Genomic DNA, 12,198 nt, shown 5'->3' on the forward strand with positions numbered 1-12,198 from the left:
CCTGGAGGTGAAGAGGTGCTCATTGGGGCTAGGCCAGCCCCTCTGTACTACAAGCACTTCATTTACATCTAACTAGAAGTAAGTGTTTCTCTGCATTGGTAATATCAGATTGCAGAGAAAAAGGGCTTATTTTAGTCACCATGATCAACCCTACCAAGCAGTATGCCTGGTTTAAAGGGGTTGTGCTGTGGAGCAGTGATGGCCAGTTCGCATTGTTCGCCCCCGAACATATGCGGGCTGACATCTTGACTCACAAGTCAAGTAAGCCCTTAAATGTGCCTGCGCCGCGAGCCGCTCTGAAACAAATGCGGTCATCGGGAGCAGGCAGTTCCGAGAACAGCTGCCGGGGGCCTTCATTGGGCTGTTCTCGGAACTGCCTGCTCCCGCTGACCGCATTTGTTTCAGACCGGCTTGCGGCGCAGGCACAGGTAAGGGCTTACCTGTGCCTCGCCGGACTTGTAAGTTAAAGGGGTTCTGCCCTTTCATTTAACTGATGATCTATCCTCTGGATAGATCATCAGCATCTGATCGGCGGGGGTCCGACACCCAGGACCCCCGCCGATCAGCTGTTTGAGAAGGAAGCGGCGCTCCAGCAGCGGTAAACAGTGAGAAGGCCGCGCCGCTGCTGGAGCGCCGCTGCCTTCTCAAACAGCTGATCGGCGGGGGTCCCAGGTGTCGGACCCCGGCCAATCAGATGCTGATGATCTATCCAGAGGATAGATCATCAGTTAAATGAAAGTGCAGAACCCCTTTAAGATGGCAGCCCGCATATGTTCGCGGGCGAACAATGCGAACTGGTCATCACTGCTGTGGAGTAAGTCTACTTTCACACTCGCGTTTTGGCTTTCTGTTTGTGAGATCTGTTCAGGGCCCTTACAAGCGGTCCAAAACGGATCAGTTTGCATTCTAATGCATTCTGAATGGTAAAGGATCCGCTCAGAATGCATCAGTTCAGTCTCCATTCCGCTTTGGAGACGGACACCAAAACGCTTGCGTCAGAAAGTGTGCCAAACGGATCCTGGAACACAATGTAAGTCAATGGGGACGGATTAGTTTTGACTGACACAATTAGAAAACTGATCTGTTTTCCATTGACTTTTAACGGTGTTCAAGACGGATCCGTCTTGGCTATGTTAAAGATAATACAAACGGATCCGTTCTGAGCGGATGCAGACGGTAGCATTATCTGGACGGATCCGTCTATGACGCGAGTGTGAAAGGAGCCTAATGACATAAAAACTGTCTCAATATAAAGGCCCTATAACTGTACAATTTTCAGGCCAATTATCGGAAACAAGTATTCATATGAATGCTTGTTCACGATAATTGGCCTGTATAATCGATCAGCCAATGAATGAGAAAAGACCTCAGGTTGAAGGATGCCAGATTATCGGCAGCACATCTCCCTATGTAATCACAAACGTAAAAATCTGCATTAGCAATTATTCCTCCCACGTTCAAAATTTGCATCAGTCTTTGTAATCATCTATCGGTCATCTATGTGTTCATGTATCGGCATTTCACTACCCAAAAACAGACTGTGTAATAGGCCCCTTCACTAACCGATGGTAGAGAGTCAGAGAGAAGTGTCTATGCCTGCACCAGCCTGAGCCACTGTGATAAATCTGGTGCAAGTCTAGAAAGCCTATCTAAATGTAAGCTTTCTATAGGATTAGTAAATCTTTGCTACTATGTGCAAGTTTATCTCCCATTTACTTTTATCATTTATTTTGACGTTTACCCCCTATCCAACTGTATGCATTTTGGGCCTTAAAGTGCCACTAAACTCAGAATCCAAACAAAATGTCACATTCTACTTATGTGTCTTTATTTGCTCTTGTTTAGTCTGGGTAATTTGTCTACACAGTGACCATGGTGAATTTGTTGGAAGAATTCTTCTAGTTTGTATTGGTTCAACATAGATTTGGTAATTGCACTAGCCATAGTGTCGGTAATATCAGCTGTTGTATATATGTAGTACCAGCCACAATACATACAGCTGAAAAACTAATCTGCCCAACTGTTCTGTGTTAATTCCTGCTTTCACTGCATAATTGTGTAGCTGTGCCTTTCAGCAGTTTTGGGGAATTGGGTAGCGTTTAGAAATATGCTGGAGATCAAACTACCGTATTTTTCACCTTAGAAGATGCACCGGCCCATAAGACGCATCTAGGTTTTAGAGAAGGACAATAAGAAAAAAATGTTTTCCATTACACCTCAGATCAGACCTCAGCTAACAGCCCCAATCAGACCTCCAATGTTAATAAAACCCTAACAAGTCATGTGAATGACACCCAATCGGACCTCATATCTGCCCACACTGCCTCTCATGTTGGCCCCCAGCAGCCCCTATTGCCTCATATCAGCCCTCTGTAGCCCCCCATTGCCTCTCATGTTGCCCCCATTGCCTCTCATGTTGCCCCCAGCGCCTCATGCTTAATAAAATAAATAAACCACTTACCTCTCCTGCTCCTGGACGCCGCCGCTCCGCTCCTCTCCTCCAGCACGTTCTGTCTTCCGGCTGTGCTGTGAATGCTGCGCACAGAAAAATGTGTTTTATGGGGCGAAAAATATGGTACATACACTACTAACCAAAAGTTAGGGATATTTGGCTTTCGGGTGAAATTCATGGAAAAGGTAAAAAGTTCACACTACAGTGATATTATATCATGACAGTAGGGCATTTAAGTAGAAGCAGCAATGGTGATTTCCTAATCTCAAACAATTAATTGAAACAAAAGCCAACAACAGTGGGTGGTATACCTTCACAAAACAATGTTGTTCTGTCCCCACATGAAGGCGAATGAAGGTGTAACTGATAATGACTTTGTGACTGTCCTACCTTCGTATCCAAGCAGTGGAGCAGACCGGACCGGCAGATGCTCAGGTTAGATGGATCCAGACGTAGACATGAGGATGCAATCAAACGTGGGTTTATTTGATCCAGACATACAGTGATGGAATACAGGAATACAGTAGATGCTGTCATGTGAATGTCTTTCCTGAGGCTAACTGCTGAGGCTACTGCTGAGGCAACTGCTGGTCAAAAACTGATGCCTTCACAAGCCAAGGTGTGTGTCTCCAGTCACAAAGAATGCAGCACTAAAAAAAGGCTACAGGAAGTGACCAGGCCCAAGGCTGCTAAAACCACGCCCAGAGATAAAACTTTATAGACAACGAACGAGGCGTGCAGCATACAAATTCCGGCCAGCAGATGGCAGCAGAGAACAATAGACTTAAACAACATAGGTAAAACAAGAAATAATACAGTGCAGAAATTCAATATGAAAGGAACAGCACACTCCCCGTCTGAAATTCACTTTGGGGATTTCACTATGACGAATGTCCATAAAATATAAACAACCTGTAAAAGAAAACATGTTGGAATGCAAACATAGATAGTCCTGTTTTCCAACTTGGAATGGAGAAGATCTGCGAAACTTGATACAGTCCTGTTCACCCAGCAGGGACGTTCTCGATGGGCAATATTAAAATGAGTTCGTTGATTGGTCTTGAGAACGTTTTAAGCTCGCCTTTCCTGAAGATATTCAACTCCACCTTCCGGACCTTGCCATCCTTGCTAGGGAAAACCTTTGAAATTAGTCCGATAGGCCAGTCAATCCTTTCGGTTTGTTGCTCTTTCTCGGAGGGAAGTGGGGTATCCCAATCCTTGACTGTTTCAGAAAACTGTCTCAGTAGAGATTTACCTTGTATGGTAATGGGCGCTACAAATCCCAGCGGATCGAATAGGCTGTTTACTACTGATAGGACTCCTCGCTTTGTGAATGGCTTGTCTGCACAACTTATCTGAAAACCGAAGGAGTCAGCCGAGAGATCCCATCTGAGGCCCAAGCTCCTCTGCACAGGTGGACTGTCCAGTCCCAAGTTAATGTCCTTGAATCCTGGTGCATGATCGCCTGATTCGAAGGCCCTCATAACGGCCAGGCTGTTTGAAGCAATTTTGTGTAGTCTAAGTTTAGCTTGGTACAACATACTTTGAGTCCTTTTGAGCAGATCGATAGCCGCTTCTTCAGTCGGTAGTGATTTGAGTCCATCGTCTACGTAGAAGTCCTTTTCTACAAAGTCTCTGGCGTCTTTACCGTACTCGGATTCTCCCTCTAATGCAGTGCGCCGAAGGCCGTAAGTTGCCACGGCAGGTGAAGGGCTGTTTCCAAATACGTGTACCCTCATACGATATTCTGCCATCTCTGCGTTGGTGTCATTATTCTTGTACCACAGAAACCTGAGGAAATTCCGGTGGTCCTCTCTGACTACGAAACAGTGGAACATCTGTTCAATGTCGGCGGTGATGGCAACGAGCTCTTTTCTGAACCTCATCAGCACTCCAACTAGGTTATTCGTCAGATTAGGACCTGTGAGAAGGACATCATTAAGAGATACACCTTGATGTTTGGCGCTTGAGTCGAAAACAACCCTAATTTGATTAGGTTTCCGTGGGTGATACACTCCAAATGAAGGCAAGTACCAGCACTCGTCGTTCTTCCCTAAGGATGGAGCTGGTTCTGCATGGTTGTTGCGGAATATTTTGTCGATAAAGGCAACGATGTGTTCTCTCATCTCAGGCTTACTGTTCATGGTACGCTGAAGAGAGTTAAATCTAGACAGAGCTTGTTCCCTATTGTTCGGGAGTCTCACCCTGGTAGCTCGGAAGGGTAATGGAGAAACCCAGTGATTGGTTTCGTCTTTAAGGAACTCATTGTCCATTATCTTGATAAATTCTCTGTCCTCTACTGACAAAAATACTTTATCATCGTCCTTGCTGGTATGAAAGACCAATCTTCCCAAGTTGTCAGCAAAGAAGGGAGGAATGTCGTCAGGTGGTTGTATGAGGTCTGGAGGCTTCTCTTTCACCTCATAGTGATGAGGGCAAGGCTTAATGCAAGTTGTGCCTCCATCTCCACGCACGTACGTTTTGAAAGAGCGGATTCTTGGTTGATCCAAGCATACATTTCCTATGACCACCCATCCCAAGTCCAGTCTCTGGGCGTATGGTGCATAGTCGGGACCATTACACTGTTGACGCACCTTGTGTAGCCTTAGATTGTCTCTGCCAAGCAGGAGTAGAATCTCTGCGTTTTTGTCGATAGGTGGGATAACATTGGCTAGGTGCCTTAGGTGTGGATGGTGAAATGCAGCTTCCGGGGTAGGAATTTCATCCCTATGGTTGGGTATTTGATCGCATTCGATCAGCGTCGGTAGAGGTATTTCTGTATTTCCACTGACGGAACAAGCTATGAATCCTTGTGCCCTCCTGCCGCTAGTCTCTATGCGACCCGAGCAGGTGTTTAAGATGTAGGGTTCTGACGGTCCCTTTATTCCAAAGTCTTTAAAGAATTTAGGTCCTGCTAGGGAACGGTTGCTTTGGTCGTCAATGATGGCATACATTTTTACTGCCTTTTCTGGTAGCCCCTCCGGGTAGACCTTGATTAGGCATATGCGGGCACAACATTTCTCACTCTGGCCCTCCCCACATACGTCCGAGCATGAGCAGGAAACAGCAGTGGCTGTGTTAGCGTGGTTCTGGGGCTCCCCGCCATGACTTTGAGCAGGACTGGTGGTGACAGCAGCAGGTGAATCCCTTGTGAGTGTAGTTGGGTGCATAGCTGAGGCATGTCTTTCACTATGACACTCCTCACACTTGATAATGGATTTACAGTCCTTAGCCATGTGCTCCAATGAAGCGCAGCACCTGAAGCATACCCCAAGCTCGGTGAGGACTTTCTTGCGCTCCTGTATGGTTTTGGATCTAAATCCTCTGCATTTGTTCAGTGAGTGTGGTTTTTTATGAATGGGACATTCACGATTGAAGGCCTTGTCTCCTGATGAGGTAGTGTACTGTTTACCAGTGGGTACTGCAGATGATGGTAGGTTAGTCTTTCTAACATTCACGCTGCTCTTAAAGTCTCTGTGTTTATGTACAATACTTTCATACCTTGATGATGGTGTCACTGAGGCTGTAGTATTAAACTCCAGGAAGTCGAGGCTGGGGTCATTCCTCATCTGGGACTGTTCATCGATAAATCTGCAGAAATGAATAAATGGGGGAAAAGTGACGTCATGCACTCTTTTGTACCTTGAGACTGATGCCGCCCACTTCTCTTGCAGGCTGTATGGTAACTTCACGACGATTGGGTTCACCCCATGGGCTGTATCCAGGTAGCATAGCCCGGACAGACGAGGGTCTCTTTTGGCGAGCTCCAGTTCCATGAGCAAATCACTTAAATCCTGAAGCTTGTGGACATCCTTGAGACTGATCTTGGGGACGTTCTGCAGTCTCCTGAATAGTGCCTTCTCTATTGCTTCTGCACTGCCAAAGGTGCGTTCGAGTCTCTGCCAGGCTGCAGCGAGACCTGCTTCTGCTTGTCCCACATAGACAGTTCTAAGGCTCTTGATGCGATTTGTGGAGCCTGGGCCCAGCCATTTGATCAAGAGGTCGAGCTCCTGCTCTGCGGTTAGGTTGAGGTTGGCGATGGCAGCTTTGAAGGTTGCCTTCCAGGCTCTGTAGCTCTCCGCACGGTCATCAAATTTTGAGAGACTGGTGTTAATTAGCTCTCTGCTTACCATAAACCTGGCAAACTCAGACATATCTGATTTCTCACTGCTTGTTGCCATGACAACTTGTGATGCCCCTGGGGCGTATAGGTTGCGTGGCGTGAAAGGGTGAGATGCTTCCGGGTAGAATGATGTTGCTGCAGGGTTGAGCTGTGGTCTAGCCTCTGTAGATTCTGATGACTGCTGCTTGAGCTGTGGAGGTAGGCCAGGAAACACCTGGTAGCCATCTTGCTGTAATAACTGTCCTTGAGAGGGCGCGTCTGGGCAACTGTTATTGGATTGCTCGGGTGCTGTGGGTATCGCTGCCACTGCAGGTAGAGCTGACTTGGAGGTTTCAGTGTTGTTGGCTTGGACAGTACTGCACACTGGGGGTGGTGCAGATAACTGTTTCAGTATGTAGTCGCTGGTGCGATCAACTGGATCGTCTATCTCCTCTGGTGGTAAGCAGACTGAATCAAGGCCTTGGCTCAATGCTTGCTCAAGTAGTCTTACTCTTGCTAATGCGATTTCCTCTTCCCTCTCTGATTCGAGGATCTTTATTCGAGCCTCTGCTTCTGCTTCTGCCCTCTTGGCTTCTGCCTCTGCCCTCTTGGCTTCTGCCTCCGCTTCTGCCCTCTTGGCTTCTGCCTCTGCTTCAGCCCTCTTGGCCGCCGCCTCTGCTTCTGCCCTCTTGGCCGCCGTCTGTGCTTCTGCCCTCGCAAGGACTTCTTTTTCAGTGAAGGAACGCCTCACTTTGGATTGCTCTGCATTTATGCGGGCCTCTAGTAATCTTTCGCTCAGGGTGGAGCTTCTAGAGCATGATGATCTGTAGGACCGTGAGGAATGTTTGGACAAATGTGATCTGTGTGATCTAGTTTCTTGCAAATGAGAGATGCGGAGTTCCACTTTATCTTTAGCGTCCAGCACCATGGCGTCTCTTTGTCTGTCTATTGATTCTGCCTTGCACAATTCTGACGGGGCTTCTTCAATATTAGAGTCTTTTAGAAAGGTTATATACCTTGTGGACAGTCTCTTGTATCTTTCATGGGCTGCGTTAAGCCGCCCGACGGCAACTTGTAAACTGGTGGCATCGCCTGAGGAGGACTTAAATCCTGATATGAGGGAGGAAACTCGTTCCCATAGCTCTTCCAGGTTGTCACATAGCTCATCTTTCCTGGTGTGATAATTTTCTGTGATCTTTATTGTTGGTTTGAGAGAGCGCCTTGGTCGCGTGACTTGGTCTGCTGGAAGTGTGGGTTCTACCTCCAGCTCTTCATAATGATCAGTATCAGGTAGCATTTGTTTTGTTTCATCACTGGGGAACTGTACGAGGTCCTTTTCGGCCATTTTTATTTAAGGTGCGCTGTCTCTTTAAGAAATCGAACTTTTGAATTGGGGGCTGAAAATTGCAGTGCGGCTCAGATGAGGCAACCCAATGAGTTTCCCAAGGTGTTTTGAGTGAATTGCGGGGTTTTGGTTTGAGGGAGGCCCCGCGTGCGTGAACAGTTCTTATATCATGCGAGCAAGGGTTAATATAGGATGTAGAAAGTGGCTTGGCGAGTAGTGGAGGACTTCCAGGCGAGAGTATATCTACTGCGGACACGCCGTGCTTCCCCTTAGGCTTATGGGACGTGCACTGTTGCTGGGCAGATTTGCTGCGAGTGGGCCTGTTGCAGGGGAGGTTCCTGAGTGTGGCACTGGGCTCTGAGGGAACCTGTAGCCGGCATTGGACATTCAGACGGGTATTGGCTGGGTATAAGGCTTTAAGGCAGTTTTTGACTGTTAAGGCAGTTTTTGACTGTTCTGTCCCCACATGAAGGCGAATGAAGGTGTAACTGATAATGACTTTGTGACTGTCCTACCTTCGTATCCAAGCAGTGGAGCAGACCGGACCGGCAGATGCTCAGGTTAGATGGATCCAGACGTAGACATGAGGATGCAATCAAACGTGGGTTTATTTGATCCAGACATACAGTGATGGAATACAGGAATACAGTAGATGCTGTCATGTGAATGTCTTTCCTGAGGCTAACTGCTGAGGCTACTGCTGAGGCAACTGCTGAGGCAACTGCTGGTCAAAAACTGATGCCTTCACAAGCCAAGGTGTGTGTCTCCAGTCACAAAGAATGCAGCACTAAAAAAAGGCTACAGGAAGTGACCAGGCCCAAGGCTGCTAAAACCACGCCCAGAGATAAAACTTTATAGACAACGAACAAGGCGTGCAGCATACAAATTCCGGCCAGCAGATGGCAGCAGAGAACAATAGACTTAAACAACATAGGTAAAACAAGAAATAATACAGTGCAGAAATTCAATATGAAAGGAACAGCACAAATGTCACTGTTTCAATAACTTGTCGTGTCGCCTTAGGCATAAATTACAGTTTGACAACAACGTCTCATACTGTTCATAAGTTGACTTGAAGGGCATCCCTCAGGTCATTGAGGTTCTGGGATTCAGAGTTATGATCCTCTTCACGGCGAGTTAGCTAATCCCATAGATTTTCAATGGGATTCAGGTCTGGAGAAATTGCAGGCCGCTCCATTTGAGGTACCCCAGTCTCCGGCATCTGTTCCCCTATGATGCGACCTCAATGAGCTGGCATGTTGTCGTCCATGAAGATGAAGATTAGGCCTGTGGTGTTCATGCAGAGGGACAGTGACTGGATTAATGAGGTTATTCAAGTAGTATGGGCTTGTCAATTTACCATTCACAAAGTGTAGGGCAGTTCTGTATGAACTAGACACACCTGCCCCAACTGTAACACCACTACCACCAAAGGCTCGTCTGGTGATAACAGTGGCTGATACATAGCACACTCCTTGACATCTCCATCATCGTTGGTGGCCATCCTTTCTTCTCAGCATGAATTGACTTTAGTCGGTGAACAGCACTGAGGCCCACTGGTCCCTCGTCCAGCGTAAATGCTCCCAGGCCCATGCAAGACAATGATGCTTGTGGTCAGGTACAATTGCAGGTCATCTAGCACGCAGACCGCGCCGATTTAAGCGGTTTCGAATGGTCTGACGTGACATTTGGGTGCCTTTCACCTCCTTTAAACATGCCTGGAGTTGTGTGGCATTCATCATCCGGTTCCGCAGGGCATTGTTCACAAGGAAGAGCGGTCATCAGTGTGGGATGTGGCCAAAGGACATCCATTTCTATACCTTTCTGTGACTCTTCAAGTCTTTCTGTATCTCTGTTGCAACCTGCTGATGACACTCTAACATTCTAAGGCTACTTTAACACTGACGGCAGCAGCGTCCAACAGGCTATTCCCGCAGGGGAACAGCCTGCTGGATCCTTGCTAATGCTAGCCCACTGTGCCGCCGTAAGTCCTCTCCGGCTCCATTCAATATAATGGGGGCCGGCCAGAGGTCCAGCCTCAGCACAGTGAACAAGCCGAGAGGCGGCTAGACAAAAAACGCAGCATGTTGTAGTATTTGTCCGGCCGCCTCCCGAAACAGCCTGCCGGACTTTACTGCCGCCAGTGTGAAAGTAGCCTAAGCTCAGTGGCCACTACCATTTGAGCCTCGCAATGGCAAGATACTGTTGATCAATTGTTAGGTGTCGTCTTGGTCTCATGAAGTTACGATGTGTACAGCATGAGGAGGACTGTTTAAGTACTAATTCTAATTAAACCAGGAAACTTATTGGGCGATACATGGATCAAGTCAAAAAGGTTTTGGAACCGCGCTGCTGGAAACTATGTGTTCCGGTCACAAGTGGATGGTACAAGGGTATCAGCCCCTCTCATCGACACCCAAAGGATACGATCCTTCCAGACCTCCTCCTCTACAGGGTTCAAGGAGATAAGCAGAAATAGTGAAGCACCCTTGAGAATCTTATTATAAAAGGTTTTATTCTTCTTACAACAGGTTAGTAGACAAAAGGCATAAAAATACAAAGTGATCGTCACGTTCCTGCCCGACCCGGGTTTCGCTGCCTCGCTTCTTCAGGGGAAGAAGCGAGGCAGCGAAACCCGGGTCGGGCAGGAACGTGTTGTAAGTAGAATAAAACCTTTTATAATAAGATTCTCAAGGGTGCTTCACTATTTCTGCTTATCTCCTTGAACCCTGTAGAGGAGGAGGTCTGAAAGGATCGTATCCTTTGGGTGTCGATGAGAGGGGCTGATACCCTTGTACCATCCACTTGTGACCGGAACACATAGTTTCCAGCAGCGCGGTTCCAAAACCTTTTTGACTCGTCTTTGCCAGTGTGAATAACCTACCACACTATTCCGGGACCAGCAGCAGCGCAAGTAAATTGTCCGAGTTGGGACACAGGATTGACTTTCTGTTCTATTGTGTATGATACATGGATCAAACACATGTTGTGAATTTTGCTGCTAAGCTACAGATGTAGCAGGGTTAGCACTCCAGCTCTTAACTCAAATTTCTTAACTCATTGTGTTATCTTGAGACAAAAGCCATTGAAAAGCAATTGAAGGTGTTTGCTTAGATTAGATAAAACAACTCAGAAATCTCAGAAAAGGTGTGTTAACTCTACTCCATCTGTACTTGTTCGAGAACAGCAAGTTGTGCAAAAAGTACTGAAACATTGAACAGTTGGAAATGTGCATTCAAAAGTTTAGAGAAAGTCACATCAATTGTAAAGGTTAGAGTGCATTTTTCGTTCCTCCTGAAACTTCACCCACAAGCCAAATATCGCAAACTTTTTGTGAGTAGTGTATGTAGTATATATCATCGTTGTCCCAATATTATTTTTATGGATTATAGCGTATACATACAGAATGCATGTGCAAGTGTGCCCATCTCTGCAGAGGTTGTTACCTGGCTTTCCCAGACTGCTGAATTCTTAATTGGCCTAGTTATGTAGTGATAAATTATGTGATACAGCTAGATCAACTTGCCATTCAGGGTTCTGGAAAATCTGGGTGACAAGGCGTTGCTTTGGAGAGAGCGTCCTTTTTTGCCTTGGCACCATTTAATACAGATTCACACAATATGTCATGGTGGCCTCGTATGTATGTTCTATAACAAATGTATTTTTATAACCAGTTTATTATATAATCCATCACTCCCCGACAGATGATATCCAGCTTTCCCAAACTGCCTGTTTATAAATTGGTAAATCCCAGTATTATAGAATACTTAGTTTTTCCAGGCACGCAAATTCAACTGAGTAAGAATCTCACTGACATCCTCCATACTGTAGACAAAGTTAGACAGATTTATTATTTAGAGTCCCAGGAAAACTGGGTAACACATTATGTGGAGCTGTATTAGGGGCTGCTAAATACTAAGGGGGTCATTTACTATCCAGAAATATGCTTATATTAGGCTTATTTTTGGCGCAGGATTATAAAAAACTACAACCAATCGATGGACCTGCTTTTCCAATAGTGCATACTGTTATTTTCTAGAGTAGCAATGCTACAATAAGATGGAGATCAGTGTTACATTTAATGGAGCCGGTCTCACCCCTCCAAATGTTTTGGCATTGTAGCGGTCTGATGGTGGCGATAATGATATTCTCGTTTGATTATTCGCGCTTGTGCGCTATATCTGTGCAGGCTCCCTGGGACTCCTAGTGCCGCAAGTTGTAAGCATTATTAGAACAAAACGAACCACTAGTTGCTTGTTGTATGCGCATATTTATGCATCCTTGAGCGCATGTCTTGTA

General features: G+C 46.4%; 1 protein-coding gene across 1 annotated transcript in view; it reads left to right on the forward strand.

The window, feature by feature from the left end:
• The window catches only part of LOC120995148 (mitogen-activated protein kinase 14-like), a 386,582-nt gene that overhangs the window by 225,649 nt on the left and 148,735 nt on the right, over positions 1–12,198 (forward strand).

The sequence above is a fragment of the Bufo bufo genome, chromosome 3, assembly GCF_905171765.1.
Source record: "Bufo bufo chromosome 3, aBufBuf1.1, whole genome shotgun sequence".
Taxonomy (NCBI): Eukaryota; Metazoa; Chordata; class Amphibia; order Anura; family Bufonidae; genus Bufo; species Bufo bufo.